Source organism: Pan troglodytes, chromosome 13, assembly GCF_028858775.2.
Source record: "Pan troglodytes isolate AG18354 chromosome 13, NHGRI_mPanTro3-v2.0_pri, whole genome shotgun sequence".
Lineage (NCBI taxonomy): Eukaryota > Metazoa > Chordata > Mammalia > Primates > Hominidae > Pan > Pan troglodytes.
This window is the reverse complement of record NC_072411.2, coordinates 46160873-46184291: the sequence shown is the minus strand read 5'-3', so window position 1 is coordinate 46184291 and position 23419 is coordinate 46160873. Positions and strand designations below refer to the sequence as shown.

Here is a 23419-nt window from a genome sequence, read left to right as displayed (position 1 = left end):
TGTGAACAGAAAGTTTACTTCAGTGGGACTCACACTAGCAGGAGAGACGCTGCTGTTTTTTACTGACTGCTTTCTTAAAAGAGTTCAGGAACAGCTGTTTCTTCCTCATCCCTGAAATGAAGGCAGGAAATGATTTAATATCCATACATGCTATGCAAGAGGTCAGCATTAACTTCTGTGTTCTACACTTACTGAGTTCACCCATATTTTGCTGTAGAAACGGTAGTCCTCATCTGCACCCCTATTGCTGATTTATTTGAGTGTCTTATTTGTTAATATTTCATCGAAGAAAAATCTGCCCCATACAAAATCAAGTTAGTGAATCATAAAATTTAAGTTAGACCATCTTGCCCAATCTTTATATAAAGTGCAGAAAACAGAGGCCCAGAGAAGTAGAGACTGGCTTGTATTCACCTTGTCGTTGTCACAGACTGGATTAACATTTAGGCCTTATGACTTCTGATTTCAATTTCTACTTACCATTCAAGCATCCTGTCATTACAGGTCATTTGTCAAAAACAGTTAATGATTTATTTGCTGTTTTGAAAACTATAAAGCTAAGTGGAGCCACGATCACAAAGCAATTTTCAGAATATATATGTAATTACGTATATTATCTATGTATTTGTAGACATAGTTTTCTTATGTGTGATGAGAGAACTACAACTTTTGAAAAATGTGATAGTTATACTTTGCCTGTGATTAACTAGAACAGTTATATATCTGAATTTTTCAAAATATGAACCTTATATTTTGACATGTTTTAAGTTTTTTTAATATCACATATAGGCAAAATGTATATCTCTAAGTGAGTAGATGGTTATAGCTCCTCTTAATTATTACTGCTGTAGAATTCTAAATAAATGTTTTAAAATTCATTTACATCCGATGTATTTCTGCAACATCATATGTTTAATATACCTGTGGCAGTTGAGTAGTTTATTAATTTGGATGATATTACCATAAAGGAATCTAGCTAAATAGAAAAAGGTTAAGAAATATTGTGGCCAAGATAACATTCATAAGCAAGGTCTTAGCCTAGAATGTTATTTGAATTATTTTCAAATGGTAATTTGCTTTATGCAACCCAAACTCATATAGTGTAAGTAAGTGATTATTTGCATGAATGACAATCATTCTAACGCCTGCAGTTTCAAAACTGTATTATTTTGTTGAGATGTTGAAAAGTATTTAGTAATTCCAAAGGCAAAATAACCAAGGTGATTAAAAAATATTTTTGAATGCTTGTATCTTTCTCCCAATCCAAATATTATTTGGTCATGGGAAAAATGAATTTAACTAAAAACAAAGCAGAAGATACAGTTAAATTATTAATCATTGCGCTATGTAATATAATGGATATTAATTAGGGAGGGGAGAAAAGCCATATTTCCAACAAAATAAATGAATATTTTTAGAGTTTCTATCTGTTAAAACTCAGAGCATGTCTGTCACCTCAGCAGTTTCGCCAATATTAGACTCATGGCACCTACTGCTACCTCTTGCCTTCCTCACTTATCTCCTGCCTCACTCGCAATGACCAGATAAATAGTAGCATGAGAGTGTATTCCCTTGAAAACATTTCATTATATGTATTGAATATTTTGGGATGGGAAAGCTCTTAGACGCCGTAGTCATGTATACATGTATTTGAGTTTTGACCACCACTTACTAGTTCTGTGATCTGTACTTGTGGAATGACCTTGCACTTAAGTTCGTTAATGGTTGTGATTAAACCATCTCATAGGGATGATGCAGTGATTAAATGAAATAATGTATACCATGTACCTAGGATAGTGCTTAGCATACAGTAGACCCACAACAAAAGGTTATTTTATCTTATTACCCGCCCCACTCCCATTAATTTATAACCTAGCATATTTATTGGCATCTGAATATAGAGGACTATCTTCCCTCTGCCTCTCATAGTCCTATAGTCGACACATGAAAATAGAGAACTACTCTCCTAAAAGCTGAATCTAATATAAATAAGGAGATTGGTTTTATTTATTTACTTTATCACCTTGAGTCAAACAATCCTTTGGCCTTACCAGACCCTACCATCCATTGATTGAACCAACTTAATTTCTTGTCCTATTTTCTCTTTCTTTGTCCAGCTTAACTTTCTTATTCCGTCATTATGTTTACTCTCTTGCATATCCTCTCAAATCATTTACACCTTTTGTTTCATATTTGATTGGCAAAAACCCTCGTCTGTTTAAATCTATTTGTTCATATACTGTCTTCCTATAATCATGGACTAAACATAACTGGAGAAAAGCATGTCATACTTATTAGCATGTTCTAAATGTATGACTCGTAAGATTCAGATGGGCCCTTTGACTACCTGGCAAGCATTTCCCTTCTTCTAGATAATTAATTATGCCTTCTCCTTTTTTTAGAACACTCCAATACCAAATCTTCTGTCTTCATTCTCAGCTGATGACTGAGGAAATAGAAGCAATCAGAAGACAACTTTTATTTATTGATACTACCAGGTCCACCCAATTATGTGCTTCTTCTGAGTGCATATTCTCCATCTTCTCACCTGTTACTGGGGATGAACAACCTCGCTTCTGTGTAAGGCCCCATCTACACTTCTTTTCCAGAACTCATCCATCCCACATACTCAAGGACTATTGTCCTAACAATTTTTTCTGGTCTATTCTACATCATCAATTTTCCTTTCTTCTGAATTATTCCTATTTTTCTTTTATCTGAATTATTTCTATTAACATAAAAATATTATTTCTTATATCTTAAAATTTTTTTTCTCCTTATTCCACTTCCCCCTTCTACTACCTCATTTCTCTCCTTCTCTTAGTAGCAAAACCTTAAAAGAGTTGTTTATACTTGTTCCTTCTAAGTTCCTTCCTCCTGTTCTGAGTTAAAACTATTCCACTGAAATAGTTTTAGTCAGGGTCACCACTGCCTCTAAATCCTGTGCTCAGTTCGTAGTCCACATCTTATTTATCATAGCAGCAGCATTTGACACACCATGACATATTCTTCAGTTGTCTAGGGCACATAGTCCCCTGATTTTCACACAGACTGCTGCTTCTCAGGCTCCTTTGCTGGGTTCCTCATCATCATCCTGACCTTTTAACATTGGAGCCACTTTGGCATTCTTGACACTTAAGGGGTTGGTGGAGGAAGACCCCAAGATTGAAGTGAGAAGAAAAAGTAAGAGTCAGGAGGTCAACACTGAGATAATTATCCTGTGGAACAAAGGGGAGAGAGTTCTAAGGAGATAATCATTAGTGAATTCACAGCAGTGAGGTTAAGTAAAGTGATGACTAAAAAGCGTCTTTGAATTTGACCATTAAAAGGTCAGTGGCATCCACCCTGCATTCTATTAAGTCACAAAAAAGTTTCATGTGTATTGTCATAGCCAAAGAAACTTAGGATTCAGGTCTGGATGAGATCTCTCTCTGTCTGTCTCTGACGCGCACGTTCTCTCTCTCTCTCTCTCTCTCTCTCTCTCTCTCTCTCTCTCTCCCCACTCTTCTTATTTTATGGATAAAGGCGCCAAGGCCCAGAGAAGTTATATGTCTTCTGGCAGTCACACAGCTAGATATAGGCAGAGCAGGAACCAGAACTTGTATCTCAAAATCTTCATCCAGTGTTCAGCCCACCACTTATTGTAAATGCAATTTCGGAAGTCTTGATTATCTGATTTTTCAGCTGACAGCAGATTAGCAGCATCAAATTGGGGGTGTGATAAAGGCAGTCTCACTGACAGCAGTAAAAAGTGACAGCTGACTGACAGCTTGACAACAGGGGAGGAGAGAGATAAACCATTTTGAAAAAAATATATGGGAAGTTAAAAAAAAAAGAAACATAGCAGCCTGGAGCCATTCTATGGCAGGGCAGGCAACTCTGCACATCAAATAACTCCCGCAGACATTTCTCCATGATTGTACAGCTTGTACATCAAAAGGATGACTGTGATTTATTAAGAGAGATTAAATGGTAACCAGTAAGTTTCATTTTAAGAATGTAGGAAAATGCATAATCCACTTTTGGCAGAAGTTATAAATGACAGCAAATGGAATTAAACATTATACCTTACTTTAAGATGTGCATGATCTGCGTTCCCCTAAAGGAAGACAATAAACATCTAAAGCCTTTCTTGTGCAGTTGTAATATCCTTCAGTTTTCAGTGACCAGGAGACATGTTATTAAGCTATCTTTTTAAAATCTCCCTGATTACAGCTTTGCCATTGACCAAATTTCCCATTTCTGCTGGGTTGCAAACACTGGCTCCTTCCATACTGAAGGCTTCCAGGCCTGCAAGATGATTGGTGGTCAACAAAAAACAGATTTTGTAATATTAATACCAGAAGATAAATATGATCCTGAGACTTGGTGAGATGAGAATTACTACTGGAATGTATTGCAAAAGACTATTTTGTGTTAAAGGATATAGATTAGATTGAAAAGTCGAGCAATTTTGCAGTGTGTTTCAAGAAGACAGATTTCCCGTGGAACTCCATGGTGCTGAGTATGTGATGGAGAGACAGAGAAAAAAGGGAGTAATCTTGCAACCTGCTAAACTAGATGCTAAAGGAAGCCAATATTTTCATACTTTAGGTCATGTAATTGTCATAAAGGCAAGGCCTAGCAGAAGTAGGGAAATTTTAAATATCCAGACCTTTCTGCAAGTCTCAGTCTTATGAAATCCAAACATCTGAAGAATTACATCTTCCTTTCCCCTCTCTTTTCCTTTCTCTTTTCTCTTTTCTCCTTTCTCCTTCCTCCTTCCTCCTTTCCTTTCTCCTTTCCTTTCTTTTTCTTTCTTTTCCTTTCCTTTCCTTTCCTTTTCCTTTTCCTTTTCCTTTTCTCTGTTCCCTCCCCTCCGCTCCCCTCCCCTCCCCTCTTTCGACAGGGTCTCTCTCTGTCGCCCAGGCTGGAGTGCAATGATGTGATCATGACCCATTTCATCCTTGACCTCCTGGGCTCAAGTGACTCTCCCATCTTACCCTACTGATAGCTGGGACTGCAGGTGGGTATCTCCACATCCAGCTAATTTTTTAATTTTTTTGTAGAGATGGCATTTCACCATGTTGCCCAGGCTGGTTTCCAACTCCTGGGCTCAAGCAGTCTGCCCACCTTGACCTCCCAAAGTGCTGGGTTAACAACCGTGAGCCACCTTGCCTGGCCTCACATCTTGCTTTCTGACAGTGTCATCTTTAGATGGTAGAACTAGCCATAACAACTAACCCTTATTGATTATTACTCTATGCTCTGTATTGTACTAAATGCATTTATCATACATATCTTATCATTTAATATCTTTACAACTCTGAAAGACATTTCTTGTTGAAGAAACTCAGACATAGAAAATGTAAGTAACTTTTTGCCAGTGATCACACATATAGATAGTAAAGGTATACCTGGAAACCAGATACTTTTTAATACTGTTTTAGAACCCAAACTCTTAACAATTTTGCTGTAACTACCTGTCTCACAAAGAGAAACTGTGGTCTGTAGTACTTGACTTTGACCAGTAAAGAACAAATGATTTATAAAAATGAACTGACAGAAAATTTGAATGAAAGTGAGTATGTCATGGTAACATTATAAGAGAAAGCGCTCAAGGCTTTTGAAAGCATATTTTTAAAAGGTTGAAGTTCTGAAAAAGAAGATACATAAACAGGAATGAGAAATTTTAAGAAAGAATTTTGATAGAAAAAATGAAAATGGTCCTAAAGAAGCAGAATAGGAGGAATACTTCAAAGAAACAGCTGTGGGCTCAGGCTGTGATTTCATGTGTAAGAAAACATCTTTTTTTAAATTTTATTTTTGAAGTTATGTCTCATTTATACAAACTCTCTTGCCTCACAACTTAGCTTATAGCATGAAACATGTCTTATAGGGCAGTGCCCAGCCCATCACATTAGATGTTAAGGATGGAGCAGGCTGCATCTGCGCAGCATCCAACTTCTTCCATCTGTCCCCCTACAAGATTCTCTGCTGAAGGAGTATCCATGATTTTCATGTCGGTAGATTATCTTCACGTCCAACAAATTGGGTCATGCAAGAATGTGTTATAGACTTACAGCAAATTACAAAGTAGCATTTCTTATCCTTGAAAAAGACCATCTCCTCCCAAGGAATTCCATGAGGGAGTCATGAATAGAGTGTATCAAAGTGGGTATCATCTTCTTCAAATCATATTCAGCTGGATTAAACGTGAAGAGAGACAAATGCACAGGTTGTCAGGCTGATATTTGTATATATTTATCAATTGTCTGCTTTCTCTGTCCCATTATGGAAAAAGTTAAAATTTTTTTCATTATGGTTGCATATAATTAATATAAAAAGATCAAATGTTTATGTTTCCTGTGGAGATCTTAAAAAAACACCCACTTGTTTATTTTTTAATCAGGAGATGAATAGATGCTATATCCTTAGGAGTTTAAGTTTAGATTTTGAGTAAATTAAAGCAAATATACTTTAGATTCAGAAATACATACTTTATCTGGGTTTCAGGTCCAACTTAGTTGTCACAGAGTATATCCAATGTCAGTCAACCTTGCTATGATCACTACAACAGAATTTCATATATTTTCACGATCATTTCACTGTCTCTTCCTATTTCCCACCACATTGGATTGTCAGAGTTGCCACAGAGTAAGCAACGGTGGGTTTTTCCTGTGAGTTTCCTGAATTTGTAGTAGATTTTACATCCCTGGAATAGGGATTATATAAAGAGAATTTCTGCTTTCCTACTTCCTACATTTTTGACATTGAAGGAAAGAGGGAAAAAGGATGTTGGTCATTTGGGGTAATCTCATTTATCAAAACCTTACAAATTTCTCTGCACATTTCTCTTCATCATTTCTATGTAGCTGAAATGAGAACCCAAAACAGAGGTTTGTGGACTTTGCCTAACTAATTTAGAAACAAAAATAGGGAATTTTAAAAACAGTGTGAAAACTTTAAATGAAAACTCCCAGGCTGTGCAAACAAAGGCGAGGCGCCTAAGGGCTTTTTGAAGAATTCTTATTAAAGAAAACACTATTTTACATTGCAAAGCAGATGTGTCAGAAAACAACAGCAGATTTGTAATTCGAGAATTTGTGGATTGATAGGACAGAAGGCAGCCCCCGTGGCCCCCACGGAAAACTTTTTGTTTTCTGCCATCAAGAGTTCTGCTTTTAGGGAAGTTGCCAGAAAACACCTTAATCTTCTTACCACATGTGGTCATACTTCTCAGATATTTTGAGACAGTATTAATGTTGGACATATTAGTAAAACTACTGCCTTTGCTCTGTGAAATAATGAAATGGGCACTGTCTTCTTGAATATTAATCTAAAGCTAAAGTAGAAGAAAAGCTTTGACTTTACAAATTTAAACTTAACCATATTTGCTAACAATTATTTTGGCTCTTCAGAGTAATTGCAAAAACGTGTTTCTTTTGAATGTCATTAAAAAATTTATAGAATTATTGTGTAAAAAAACTTTTGATAGATTATTCTAATGTATAACACTACTCATTGTCAAGAAATCTCCTTTATATCTAATATAAATCTTTCATGCTGTGTTAGGTTGTAACCATTTTCCTCTTAATTATCTTTGTTAAAAGAGAGTTCGGTTGTCAGCCATATATATACATATATATTTTTATTTTTATTATAATATTTATATTTATATATATCTTTATATATTTATATATATTTATATATATTTATATTTATATATAACTATACATAAATATATATATTTATACAAATATATTTATATATATTTATATATTTATATACGTATATATACGTATATAAATATATAAAAATATATATTTATATACGTATATAAATATATATTTATATATCTTTTATATTATATATATATTTTATATAATATAATATATTATATATATTTTATATAATATAATATATTATATATATTTTATATAATATAATATATTATATATATTTTATATATATTATATATAAATATATAAATATAAATATATGTAAATATATATTTATATATTTATATTTATATAAATATATATTTATATTTATATAAATATATATTTATATATTTATATAAATATATATTTATATATTTATATAAATATATATTTATATATTTATATAAATATATATTTATATATTTATATAAATATATATTTATATATTTATATAAATATATATTTATATATTTATATAAATATAAATATATATTTATATATTTATATAAATATATAAATATATATTATATATTTATATTTATATAAATATATAAATATATATTTATATATTTATATAAATATATATATTCCAGTCATTCCATTTTGGGTAATGCTGTATTAAAAGTTGTAAATCAGTAGTGCAGTATACAGGGATTCCAGTTTGCGTTCTACCTCTAACTACCACTGTTCAGCCTAGGGCAAATCACTAAACCTTCCAGAGCCTTAGTTTTCTCATTTGTAAACTGAAAATTGAAATAGCAGCCCCCCACCTTAGGTGTGTTATGAGGATTGAGATGATTTTTGTAATGTGCTGACTACAACCTACAACTTTTTGGCAGATTTTAGTAGCTTTATTAGTACTTTCATTATCACCATTTTTGTTATCTATTGATCGGCTTTTTGACGAGTTTATCCATTCAACATGACTCCAACCTGAAAAGCAAAGGGGAACAAAATTCTGAAAACTCTAGTAATTCTGTAGATCTAAAGTTTATCACTAATTCAAGTAAATAAAAAGATAGAGACTGTCTTATATTCTACCAACCCATATGACAGCAGCCAAATGTTGTAACTTAGCAATGTGAGTACTGTGTCATGTGACATGAAAAGTCACATGTACTGCTGTTCTGTGACATCTGCCCAGCAGCTATGATATTCATACATTCCACATGGGTGATGAATGATGATGAGTGGATTGATCAGTACAGAAGTAATTCTAGTTGTTTAGTATTCTATTTTAGAATCCTGGGAAATGTTCTGTGAAGTTTTCCATTAAAAAATAAACAATTTGGAACATACCATTGAAAAGTAAGCTACCAGAATAATCTCTTACCTGGAGTGGCTCATTCCCTAATAAATTCCTGATAAAAGATTTTGTTATGTAGAAAATTCTTTTAAAATATGCCTCAAAAAATTAGGTGTAATAAAATTTACTTCCCAGTAATTTAATTCTTTGAGGTTTTATATATGCCCTTGTTCACCCAACATCTATTAAAAGTTTGTTATTTGTGTGCTAAATACAAGATATTCTGGGATATAAGGATAAATAAGACAGACTTTTTAATCTTAAGGTTAAGATCTTTGTAGAAATAATAGGCATATTCAGGTGAATATTCACCTGAATATATTCACCTGAATATTCAGGCATATTCAGATAGTAAAAACGATGTGATTTTTATGGCGTTTGAGCTGGGCACTAAGACTCACCAAGCTTTGGGCATAATCATAATGGATATCCTTTATCAAGTGCCTTTTCTGGGCACACACTTTATGTACATTACTTTTCATCTTTACCAATCCCCTGGAAGCTAGGTAGTATTAACCTCATTTTGCAAGTGAGGAAACCGAGGTTCAGAAGGTTAAGCTTGCCTGAAATTGCTTAGCTACCCAAACTGTCTTACTCTAATACTTACTTCTATTAATGCCATGTTATTTCTTGCTGTTAGGGAATGGAGGTGAGTTAGAGTGAGTGAGAGGGCACATTATGAAGACAGAATATAGGTACACAGAATTGTGAAAGTAAATGGTCATTGGATCTAGAGAAGATTAATTATCTTTGACTTAGTTGTGTGAGGAGGTGGTAAGACTATAGATGGGATTAAGACTAAGGAATTTAGACTTTGGCCTATAGTCATTTGGTAGCCACTGTTACACTACAGCATGGATAACTTGGTATCGATGAGTAGAATATTGATGGAAAAGGAGATAAGAAGCAGAGAAACAAGTGAAAAAACTACTAGAATAGGTTATTGGAGATGAACTGGAGAACTGGCATAACAATGAAAAGGAGGAAGCACACAAATAAACTGGTCATACACTTGGCAAGTTGATGTGACAACTTGATGGAGGAGTGTCCGGGAGATTTCGAAGTATTGATTATAGTGACTGGGGGAAGATCTGTGCTATTGGAATTGAGAAACAGATTTGCTGATATAAAGATGGTGAATTCAACGTTGTATATATTGAGTCAGAGATGAGTCAGAGCCTCGTTTAGATGGAGCTGACCTGCAGGAAGTGTGATTTGTTATATTGACCTGCATTTGCAGAAGGTTTGGTTGGATTTGCCCTTTTGTTTGACATACTTGATACTGCTCAAATTATTTTTTTCAAATAAATATAATTGTTTCTTATCATTTATTACTGATTGATAAAAATTGAGTGCAAAATTTGTAAAACCATCAGATCTTTTCAACTCTTTATTTCTGGGTAAGCAGGAGTATATTGAATTACTCTTCTCTTTATCTTCTCAGAGTTCAATAACATAATTGCTTTTGGTCACTTTGGATAGAGAATCATGAGGTGAAGTACTGTATGTTGATAAGACAGTGTGGTGTAGTGCCTAAGAAAACTGACTTTGATGTCAGACAGAGCTGTTTCAATACCATGTCTTCTGCTAACCAGTGGCTGCTGTTAATAAAGTTGCTTGACCTTTGCCACCTCATTTTTTTCTCTTACTGGTCAAGTAGGAGGAATAATTTCAGTCATGTTACATTGTTGTGAGAATTAAATGAGGTTTTGTGTGTAAGATAGTTGGCAAAATTCTTGAGGTATAGTAAGCACTAAATAAATGATTGTTGTTATTATTTTTAATTTGTGTGTTCTCAAAATGATATTGTTCTTTCATTAACCTATATGTAATGTCTTTAATTTTCTATAGAGCCAGAGCTCTGCCACAAATTGTAATCCAGCTCAACTTCAGTATTTTTAGGAGTATCATATGATGTTTACTTTATGTCAACTTAGTGTTTTGTGTTTTTTGATTAACAGTTGCTTTCTCTAGTACTAACTACCTTACTATGCTGGACTGAGTGCCAAAATTCTTCTTAGAAACATTGCTAAGAATATGAGATCCAAGTACTTTTCTATATGTGCACTTCTGTTGCATGTTTTGAGGGTCTTCTGCACTTTTGGCCTAATAGGAGGTGAATTACAGAACTTTCTTACCTCTGTAAGGTTTATATCATTACCAGCTATCTATAGAGTTGCTTCTGTGAGTGATTAGAAAAGATAGGCTTTCCCCTGTGGGGGTGGCTGGGAAAAGTGTAAATTACTATTACAGGTTTATTCTTTTTTTTTTTTCCCAGAAATTAGTCAGCCCTGTATCATGAGATTCAAAAAATTAACTTTGAGGATATTGAAAAAGAAAGCCTTCCTACTATGTTATTTTTCAATAAATGATGTCTCAAATCCATTTAAAAAAAGAAATGATATGCTTTCCTTAAGTTTGGTTGTTTTGTTCTTACTATATTTGACTCAATGTTGTCTACGAATTTATTTTTATTAGTAAGTGTTCTCATGAAACTAGTTATAAAATATTTTTCTCTGTGTTTGGAAGATTTCTGTTTATCAGTACTATTAAATGTGGTACTTTAAAACATTTTGTAAAAATAACAGTGAGAACTTCATATAGGATATCTAGTTATAATTCTTTTTAATTAAGGTGAGCTCACTAGCTGCACAAATGATATTCATACATTCCACATGGGTGATGAATGATGGTAAGTGGATTGATCAGTACAGAATTAATTCTAGTTGTTTAGTGTTGTATTTTAGAATGCTGGGAAATGTTCAAATACTTGGCCCTCCTTCAGTAAATTCATATTTTCTTACCTGTTGTTCCAAACTGGAATCTTGGTCCTGTTTCTTAAATAGCCATGAAATGAAAATGGTAGAAGTTCTTCCTTATTTCTTCCTTGGTCACACACTAAAATTTACCTATAATTAGTGGGCATCAAGAGAAGAAATAACATTTTAGCATCTCTTCTCTCCTGTATATTTTCATGTGTCCATGGAAATATAGTCCTTATTTGAAATTCAGTCCCTAGTTGGGAATGTGCTTCCTGTTCCTGTCATCAGCTCTTGAGTTCATGAGTCTGGCCTGTACCTCTAAATTTATTTACATTTAGAGAGCTGATTTATCTGTTTTGGACACCCAGCTATTTCAAATCCAGTGCAAATCTGCCTTATTGACTATCTACTGACACCTTGAGCAGACCAAGTCATCTATGAGTAAAAGATGGGTCTATTCAAAGCTACTATATTTCATTTTTATAATATCAAAACTCATTTTATAATACTGAATCCTTAAGTGCATATTATAATTATTTTCCATTAATTGAAGAGGGAACTTCTGTCTCATGCTGTGAGAATGGAATTAAAAGAGACAGTGGGACAGTAGAATGCCCAGGATTGAGTGATAAATTCTGTTGGAAACAAAAGACAAGGAGAAGACAAGGGGTGGTGGGTGAGTGAACTCAAAACAATTCATAAGTTTTTGAAAATTCTTGTATTATTAACTAAAATAGAAAAATCAGACAAAAATGTCAACTACATTTCCACTGTAGACAGGTTCATTCTCTTTTCAGTTTTAGACGGTAGATTTTGTTTTAATGAAAGAATAGAATTGGAACTTTTCAGAACTGGAAGGGTATCTATGAAATAAAAACTTTAGAAATCTTCCCATCCAAATCTGTTATCTGATAGCTGGGGAAACTACAGTAGAGAGGTGTTTACCTGAGGTTGTTAGAGCACTATGGCAGCAGAATCAGAATTTAGAAGCAAAGAGAAAAAACTTCATGAAATTGTTAGAAATGTGGTACTAGAGTCATTCACTGCATTAGTAGTTAGTAGAATAGGATTAGTCAACATTGACAAAATAGATCCATTTCTTCAGGAATAGATGGTATTCAGAAATTTCTTAGAAGAGTCTCAAATATTTCAGTTGCATCACAACTTGTGGCTATTTTTCACTGAAAATAATTTTATTTCTCTGATCTGTAACTCATTTTGAGATGAAAATGCATATGACTCAGTGAACTCCACTTGCTGATAGCGTATTTTGTTCTTCCAGTAAACACTGGGCTACTCATATAAAACTTATTTGAAGAGTGAGGAATAAGAGTTTCCAGCATTTGAAACTCAGAACCTGTAAGTTATTTTCTTGTCTCTCTTTTCTGAGATTTGATACCACAGATCCTGAGTGAATCAGTATTATGTACAACCATCAAATTTTTTAATGCTTTCTCTTTGCAAGTTTTATATAAATTATTTATCTTTTATGAATAAATTTTTTTCCTTAGCTCTCCCTCCAGGTTTGTCTTCAGAGCCTATTTAAATTTTCCATTGCAGGGTGGCTGTAGCAACACTCCTGTTCTGCCTCTTCCTGTGGCTATCAGGTGAATCCCTCTTTTTATCCCTGAGTCCTGTTGGGATAGCTGGCTGACGTCATGAGGCGTGGGCTGATGTTCTGGTCAGTTCAGAGTATGGGATAGGGTAAGGGAGAGTTTCATGTGTTATAATGTGGTACGGGGGAAGAACATAAACTTAGGAGTCAGACTTGGGTTCCAGTCTTAGCCACTTTCTAGATGTGTATCTTGGTCAACTTATGTCACCTGTTCAGACTCTTAGATTCTCTAACATTAAGTCCTAGAGATCAAGTGAGGATCATGTGAGAGAGAACATAGGTAAAGTGTTTCACACAATGTGTGGAATATATTCCCTGCACATCTCTCTGCCCTTCCCATGTATAAGGTCACACCTACTCCTCTGTTTCACTTTATCAACTTTAATCGCCACTCACAGGCATCTAAACTGACCTCTTTTTGTTGCTACCTCAATTTCTGATGCTTTGAGGGATTATTAAAGTATATGACTCAATTTGCTATTGTATGGATAATCCACATACCACTACCATGTTTTGTCAGTGTGTTCTTCCATCTCTTCCCTCATGACTAACTTAATTCAATTCAATAACTTTTTACAATGTAAGTCCTAGTCATTTTCAGTAACTTTTTGCAATGTAAGTCTAGTCCTTTTATAGAACTTGGGATACTCATGACCCTTTCCTGCTGCTTATGGGTAGGTTTCCCCTGCTCTGTTTTGTTTACATTTTTTTTTGTGTGTGTTTGTTATATTTTATTTAGTGGCTGTTATTCAGCATTAGCACTGTGGAACAGGGCTGTTATGATCAATAACAATCAGCTATTCATATCATTATATGTAATCTTTGAGTACTTGACTCTGATTGAAAACCTGTTTCTCTTCATGCTTGTAAGTATTTCTTTTATATGTCCTGAATGTGCGGGTTGGGTTGAGGGTGCATTACTTCTAACTGTAGGTAGATGATTAATATGCAGGTAATCGTTAATGTGTTAATAGATTTTTTTGTGTGTGTTCTAAAAAGAGAGAGTATGTCTTAGATGTATTTGTCAGAAAAAAAGTTAGTATAAGATTTTACAGTTTAGCACAAATAATATACCCAGAGCTAACTTATGTCGGGTTCAAAAAGCCTTCTAGTTATTACCAAAAAGATTACATTAGAATTTTGACCCTTCAAAAATATAGTCCTTAGGTGATAGAGCCTTTCTCCTCCCAGTTGATGAAGTATCACTCCACGAAACATGCCTTTGGGGTCTAGTTGTGTGGCCTGTACTGATGAAGTACAGTAAACCCCCACTTAACATTATCAGTAGGTTCTTGGAAACTGTGACTTTAAGTGAAACAACATACAGCTGGTCCTCAAATAATACCATTTTATTCAATGTTGTTTTGTTCTAAAGTTGATGAGGGAAAAAAATGATTTTGTGTATTGTTTCACTTAAAATTATACTTTCCAAGAACCTATTGAAGCTGTTAAGTGAGGACTTAGTGTATGACTGTATGCATCCCCTCAAATACTGTGATTGGTTTTTCTGCCTTAAGTAAAAGCCAGTCAAACCACAATCATAACCAGGTTGGTAAAACATAGCTCATAGCAGTGGTTTTTCTATGTTAAGTGGACATCATAATCACCTGGAAAGCTTTAAAAAGTCCTGATCTCTGAGTCTGTTAAGTCAGAATATCTGGGGTTGGAACCAGGTGTTTGTTTGTTTGTTTGTTTTTTTCTTGTTTTTTTTTTTTTAAGTTCACAAGTTATTCTACTGTGAAACCAAGGTTGAGAGCCACTGACTGAAAGCAGTTCTACCAAATGACAAACTGTGGAAGGTCCACATACCTTCAGTAGCCTCTCTTGGTTGCATCATGACACCATTTTCAGTATTGCCAAAATTATATTCCTGTCTGCAAGTGTCCTCAGGCAATCTATAGTAAAAAATTATGTCTCCAAGAAAATGAATTTGTATAATTTTCTGGCTATCCTGATGAAAAATAAGAAAATGTTAAAAATTGTATTTATCCTTGATCTCTTTCTCCATACGTGTTGGCATTCCTCCATTTCCCATTGACTTAACGTTCAATTTTTCTCTTCACTGTTTTTCTTGGGTGACATTGGGAATTTTTACCATCTGATAAGGCAGATGTATTTTCAAATAAAAATGTCTTAAGCATTTGTTCTTCCTACTATTCCTTTCTTTGGCAGAATATTCATATAGTTGATAAATAGTTTGCTTTCTTTAAATACCTTTTCATATAATCTTTGTAGCATGTTTCATGGGTATTTTAACCTAGTTTTATGGTTTTTCATGAAATAAGGTATTTTCTAAATATGTTATGCTGAATTTAACTGAAATAAGCAGTTGTACTGTATGTCTTTAAAATGATGATGATATCTTGCATTTTAGGGTAACACTTTCATCCTGAAAGATTCCAAAGCACACTGAGAATGGTTACAAATTATACAGTGCAGCACAGTCACCATTGTAGAGTGAAGCATGGCAGCTGTTTAACAGCTCATCACAACACTACACAGCAGGTTAGGATACGAAGTGAAGAATAATAGTGGATTCACTTGAAAAAATTGCTAGGGGGTTGAGGTAAGCAGAATGTAATTACCTAAGTTGGAATTTATCCAGGACATAAGGCTAACACCTCCAGTCTTAGAAGAGAAGCTCTGATTCTTTAATAACCATGTATTACATGCTATGTAACTAAAATGTAAGGGTGCTTCTAGCCTCTTCAAATCATAAATGTATGCTCAGTGTTCCAGTTGAGACTTAAAAAGAAAAAAAAAGCCTTCTTTTAAAAAAACTCACATGTTCATACTAACTCGGGGATGATAGGTTTCTATTTGCATGGCATTTTTGGCTCTTAATGGCTGTTTGGAGCTTGTCGAGGATTCTAAGATGTTCAGAATTAAAAACGAATTCTATGATAGATTAGTAATGTCTGCCATGGGCATGGCAAAAGTAGTGCTTACACCTGTGCTATATTTTCTAGCTCCAAGACTTGGCTGCTAGTTTCCTGGGATGACTTAGCAATACTCTTAATTCTTTTCAAACCTTTGGATTAATTTTAATTACTCTTCCAGACATATGTAAGTTTTCCTAAGAAAAGTTTAGGGGAAAAGAACATTGACCGTTTTTTAGTAACTGTCATTGTTGGGGTTAGAGATAAAAAGATATAACCTTATGTCAAAAATTTCAATGCAAAAATGTCTAGCAAAGGAAACAAATGGTGTCAGATTGGGTTTTCATTTGGAAAAATAAATCAACATCTGAGAGAAGCAAATGGTAATTAAGTTTAGGAACACAAGGTAGCAGAAACCTGTTACTAAATCAAGGTGAGAACTGAACACCGGAATTTGGTTTGTTTGAGGAATAAACTTTGGAACATAGAATAATAGGGCCCTGGCTCTGAAACCAGCACCAGGGATAGCTCCCAGTGATGGTGGCTTCTCCATGGCTCTTCAGTTCTTTCCCATTCAGACTGCCCCTCTATCTAGAGCTTCCACTCTGTGGCTTAGTAATGCCTATAAAATCAGGAAAATGGACCCTTTCATCCTGCTAATGTTAATATTAGAAATAAGTTTATAAGCGAGGTACTGTAAAATTCATTTTGCATATCTTATTTAATTCATATGACCTAATATGTTAGGTATTATAACTCACATTTACATATGAGAAGATAAAGTTAAGTAATTTGCCTGTAGTCATATTTCAAATGAATGATGACACCATAAGTTAAACTTTGATGTGTCTGGCTTCAAAGCGTGTGTTCTTAATAACTGTACCACAAAGTTACATGAGACTGAGATCACTGTTATGGCACTTGCTTCTTATAAACTAAAGTGGCTATAGGAACATTCTGGGGGTTTAAAGCATAGTTGAGGAGGAAATTTAGAACGCTTCTACTAGCAGTCTAGGGTGTGGATAATTTGTATGTTCTTCTGTCTTCCAGAATCATTATGGATAGAGTTGTTAGAACTCAGAGACAGTTTCTTGTAGTCCTTTTGATAGGATCCAAGTTATTTGACTAGAAAACAATGTTTTAGTTTGTTTAGAGGGAATTCCTGTATTCTTACAAGTTTGGTTAAGGTAATCTGTAAATTACTTTAAACTTGTGATATTTTGATTCTAGATCCTATATCTTTGTCTTATTCCCTATTTTATTTCCTCTTACTACGCACTGGTATCAATGGGTGTAAAAGATCTTCTTGCACTCTAATTTAGAGAATATGAAACCATAAGCTTGATTTTAGTTGGATCTATGACTCTAAGATTAAAAAGACAAGGACTGAAAAATTATGGATCATATTTCAATCTATAGTGCTGTGTTCTTACTTTTCTGAGAAGTTGGTTTTCCTTATATTCTTAGATATATCCAAAGAGGAACTCTAAACCAAAAAAGATTAGTTGTCCGACTTAAAACAGCCTTGGTCTAAGTAATCATCTAAAGTTCTAAGTAGGACGATAAAATCATCTTTTCATTTGATGATGGGCCATGTGGAAAAAACAATATTTAGTTATCTGTGTTATAAAATAATTTTCATACCTATATATCAGGAATAGATACTCAAGTTTACACCTGTGGTCTGGTAAGTCAAGTTTATGCCTGAAGCACGCTCAAATGTTCAGGTTATAAGACTCCAAAAAATGCCTTAGAGTGAAAAAGGACTGACAGACTTTTAATCATGGTAATGCTACTGTCACTTCTGAAGTCTGTGTAAGTTATCTATTACTGTACCTTTATGACAGAAAAAGTAATATTCTAAGAACAATGTGATAATATGATTGGGAAAATTTGGTATAGTGTGGTATGGTAAGTAGCTGGACACTGTTTTTCCATGGCTTGTAGTTAAGGTATAATGATAGTGTATCAAATTCTACTTATATGGCTTTTAAATCTTTATAGATAGGTAATTTAACAATTTTTAAAAAGTAATTGATAAGTAATCTAATAATTTATATGGTGTGTAAAAAGACATATAAATCATTTATTATGCAGGTCATATTTGTCTTTCTTTCATAGGATATTATTGTTAAGAGGGGTGTGTGTGTGTATGTGTGTGTCCATGTGTCTGCACGTGTGTGCACCTTCATTTTGGGTACTTTGAGGCAGTTCTATTGCCTTTCACATTGGGCTTGCAACCCCAGCTGCATATGAGAATCTTGTGGAAGTTTCAAAAATCTTTATGCCCAGGTAGCAACCTAGACAAAATAAATCTGAATTTCCAATAATAGAACTGAGATATCAATACATCTTTAAGCTTCCCAGGTTAAGGACCACTGATAAAATACGTGAATACTTAGTAAAGTATTTACAGCTTGTACACATGTAGATAATTGCATGGAGAAGATGAACGAAAATTTTCCTTCTCCTAATACAGAGGAGAGTTTTTTGGAGGGTTGTGGTAGGTTGCTTATTGAAATAGGGTGACCAGATAGAACATAATACTGTAAAACTTTAGGCTGAAAGAGACTTTCATTTAGTATCCTTTCCATTAGCAGTGACTTAAGTGAAACACCTGAAGAAAGATGTAAAACACCCGCAATTCACCTGGCCATTTGTGCAGTGTTTTTTCTTGACTCCAGCTGCTAGCCAACTTATGACCTGAATCTTGATGATTAATAGCTCTTATAATATTTTCTTAGCTAGTGTAACTTCAATAGCAATACTTTTTCTTCTAATGTCTTACCCTTATAAAATAGCACTAAACTATTTTTCTCAATAAATTCTACTGACACATGGTCCCATAGATTAATTATAAATTGCATAGAAGTACTGCCCTTTGTCAGTTTTAAATGTGTAGCTTTATCTTCTCTTTCTCCTTGTCTTTCCAAGCTAAATGGAATTAGAAGCTTAAAGAAACCTGATTTACATGGAATCTATTTCTGTTCTCTTATTTTAAACAATAGTGCCATTAATTTTAATTCTAGGCTCTTTGGTTCCTCTACTATTTTCATTATTATTGTAATTGAAAAAGAGTCATATCTATTTTTACAAATCCCTTTATTTTACAACGCTGTATAAACATATTTTTAGGGAATAATTTTTTCCTCAAATGCTGTTATTTTTTACCTAGTGGGCTCTCTCCATAAATTGAATTAGGAATACCAAATAACTTTTATTCATCACCATCATCTTTTTTTTAAAGGTGAAGATGAAGGGGGAATGAGTATCAAAAAGGACTTAGACAATTATGGAAATAAATATTGGGCTTCTTTGGCATGGGTATTTGAAAACACCCCAAAGTAGATGGAATGAGTAACTTTAGGGCTTAGACCATTTATCACTGAAGTTATAAAGCTGGTACAGCCCCGCAAATATTTCCTTACAGGATTTTATAGACATTTCACAATAAATGTATTTTGTTAAAATGGTCTTAGGTCCTATAAAGCAGAGTCTGTATTCTAGGAGGAATTCTTTTGGAGTTATTTAATAGTATTCCTTTCACAGTGCCTCCCTTCTTCATACTTTTGTTCCCGTTGCAATGGTAGTGTCTTTGACCAGAGGGTAGTGTATGGTAGATGCACCTGACAGCAACAACTTAAGCATACCCTGAGAATGACTGTATGGCAGACATACTGAATGTGTTCAGCGTTCTGAGCTAAGGAGTCTGGGAGTGGCCAACCCAGAAATTCATTCCTTATCAGCGAAGAACATCTGAGCCCCTGGTCTGTCCCTCATGTACAGGGGATCAAGGCCCTTTGTCTTGGGTTAAATGAAGTTTGCCAGGTGGAGGTAGTTAGTGGGAAGATGCTAAATGAAAATGCTATATCAACTGCATACTGTGCGAGGGTAGTGATTCTCCTGACCAGTGTGCCGCCACCAGACCAGTGCTTCTCCTGCCCAGTCCACTACCCCTAGACTCTCCCCTCTGTATGTAAGCCCCTGGTAAAACCCCATGTCTCATTCAATGGCTCTGAGTCTCTTCTTCAACCCCTTGAACATAGTGCCATCCCCATTGGACTTGATAGGGGTTTGGCACAACAGGTAAAGACAGCTTACACTGAGTCTTAGCTGTTCCCTTTAAATGATTGAAAGGAAAGAAAATATGGTCTTCAACGGTTATATTTAAATATGGAAACTATTATTACTGAGATGCTGACCCCGTTACCCTTTGAAACAGGGCAAGGTAGTATCAGAAAATGTAGAGAAAGTAAGTTGGTTTGGATGTAACAAAGACCTTGATTGTAATCCTGATGAAACACTATTATAATCAATAAAAGGCAGAGCCAGTTTTGTTTGTTTGTTTTTTTGTTTTGTTTTGTTTTCGGTTTAGGCAGCTCTTGAAATGGTATGATTTAAGGGGTAGCTCAGAAGTTTCAAACTCTCCTCCAAGCATCTCCCTAATACTTCCTGAAGTTCTGTCACCAGTTGAGAAGCAGTTCTTACCGAAATCCCTTTTTATAGTTGAAGGTTGCCAGATAACTCCTGAAATTATATATAAAATTTCTTGGGAATGTGTGTAAATGTGTGTGCTTTTTGAGAAGATTCGTAACTGTCATCATAGCTTTATGTATCCATAAAGATATTCTTAAAAGCAGATGTCCATCATATAATTTTAGCTTATAATTTATTCATAGTTATTTCCTTCTGGTTATCTTACTAAGATGAGGAATTAACCTCTAGATCCAAAACTATAACTTGGATGTTCTGACCCCCAAATCTTTTGTTCTTTCCCAGGAACCCAGAAGGTGAGGGAGTTTAGAGTAAAGGGTAATACAGATATTGGGGCAGTTGGACTTAAGTGAGGCACTACAGGTTTTAAGTACCTACCTAGAGGCTAGCATGATGGTAGTAGGTATGGAAGGCTCAGCAAGTGAGGTGGGTCAGAAGATAGAAAAGGTGACATGCATAAGAAGGTTGAAAGGCAGCAAAGTCTTAAGATATTTTTCACAACTTTTAGATCATCTCATACTAGGGGAAATTGGAATTGCATTCCCAATAGATATTTATTATATACCACAAATCTCATATTTTTTCTTTTGCATTCTTTCATAAAATTTCTGAAGATTTATCATGACTTCTTTCCAACCCTTCACTATCTCTGCTCTCTAATATCCTAATGATATATAATAACAGTAACTTTGTCACATTACTGCCTTTAAAACTATTCAATACCACTTCAGTTTATGAATTAATTTTATATTTTAACACTGTAGTTTCTAGGGCAGGTGTTAGTTTTTTTTGTTTTTTGTTTTGTTTTGTTTTGTTTTTAATATGGGCAAACGCAGGGTGCTTATATTCTAGAGGCACAGGATCTAGTGAAGAAAAAAGAAGAGAAGAGTATGAACAGCAAGAGCACTCAGCTTTAGACAGTAGACTCCTTATATTTGTGATTTTCTTTGTTTCTTGAGACAGCCCCATGAAGCAGGTACTCTGTCTTATTTTACAGTAGAAAATCCAAAGTGTAAAAATCCTAAGCACCTTGCCAGAGGTCCTACAGGCAGTCAGATGGCAAGGCTGGCCTCTGGCCTTGGCCCTTGGATTGGAGAACCTTCACATTTCACCAGTCTTCTGGTTTTGCTTCCCTGGTCATTGTACCATGTAATGTGCACAATCTGTATGAGGTACACCAGAAGTAGAGTTAGGACAGGGATTGCAGAGAAGACGACATTGGAGCTGTGCCTTGGAGGATGGAAAAGAGTTCCTTTGCCTATCTGACAGGAGCAGGAAGTTATTTTCATCTCAGGGAATACTCTAAGACATGGCCTGACTTGTATTTTAGAAAGGCAATAGTTCCTCATAGCAGTAGCTTGGGGTGTGACTATCTCAGGGTTTGTGCACATGTTTAGTGCAAAGTTAGAAATCAGATTCACGTAATCTGAATTCCTTGCTGCCTCTCAATACCTCTTAATTTTAATTCTTTGTAGTTATGTAAACAAATGAACTCTGGGAATTAATCCTGCATTAATTAGGAATTAATTTGCTTCCTGAACCCTAAACCTAACCCATAGTTCCTACTATTCATCTATCTGGTCTCTTGCCCAGACATCACCAGCCCTGTATTTAAACATTAAGATTCTTACCTAGTGTATAATTGCAAGGATTAATCTGTGAAACCTTTATTTGGGCCAACAAGGCATCCAGACCCTGAGTAAGTTCTGGGGACCCAAAGTTGCTGAGTCCTTTGCTACCCAGGAATTTTCACGATCCATATTTTTAAATTTTATTTATTTATTTATTTATTTATGTATTTATTTAGAGATGAAGTCTTGCTCTGTCGCCCAGGCTGGAGTGCAGTGGTGCGATCTCGGCTCACTGCAAGCTTCGCCTCCCAGGTTCACACCATTCTCCTGCCTCAGCCTCCCAAGTAGCTGGGACTACAGGCATCCGCCACCATGCCCGGCTAATTTTTTGTATTTTTAGCAGAGACGGGGTTTCCATGTTAGCCAGGATGGTCTTGATCTCGTGACCTCGTGATCCACCCACCTCGGCCTCCCAAAGTGCTGGGATTACAGGCGTGAGCCACTGCGCCTGGCCCACAATCCGTATTTCTATGGCTAATGCAAATTCAACATCATAGAGCATAGTTTTTGCCAAACTTGAAAAATTGATATTTGTGTTTTTATGAATGTTTGTTTACAGCCGGAACTGGTATAAGACATATCCTGTGTTTTAAAAATATTTTTAGTTTTTAATCTCAGTAATAGCCAGAGAGATACTTAGCTTTTTGGAATATGGATAAATCTTTACATTCAACAGTTCATAGTTGAATTTTAAGGTGGAACTCATAAGGGGAACTGATTGATGTAGTAGTTGCTTACTGTAACTTTTCAGATGCCATGGCATTTTTATAGCATGCTGCAGAGTTGAAGACAGATGAGAAAATATTAGTTGATACTACTTGCTGATACAAATGTTGAAAGACAATAACACATTTCAAATCATATGAAATACCAGATTGTTAGGAGACAGATGTTGTTTTAAAAATGTTAGTGTACTGCACGGTGGCTCATGCTTGTAATCCCAGCACTTTGGGAGGCCGAGGTGGGCAGATCACAAGGTCAGGAGATCGAGACCATCCTGGCTAACACGTTGAAACCCCGTCTCTACTA

General features: G+C 34.9%; 1 protein-coding gene across 50 annotated transcripts in view; it reads left to right on the top strand.

Annotated features, from left to right (window-relative positions):
• GTDC1 (glycosyltransferase like domain containing 1) overlaps positions 1 to 23419 on the top strand; it is a 386422-nt gene that overhangs the window by 191646 nt on the left and 171357 nt on the right. The window lies entirely within an intron of this gene.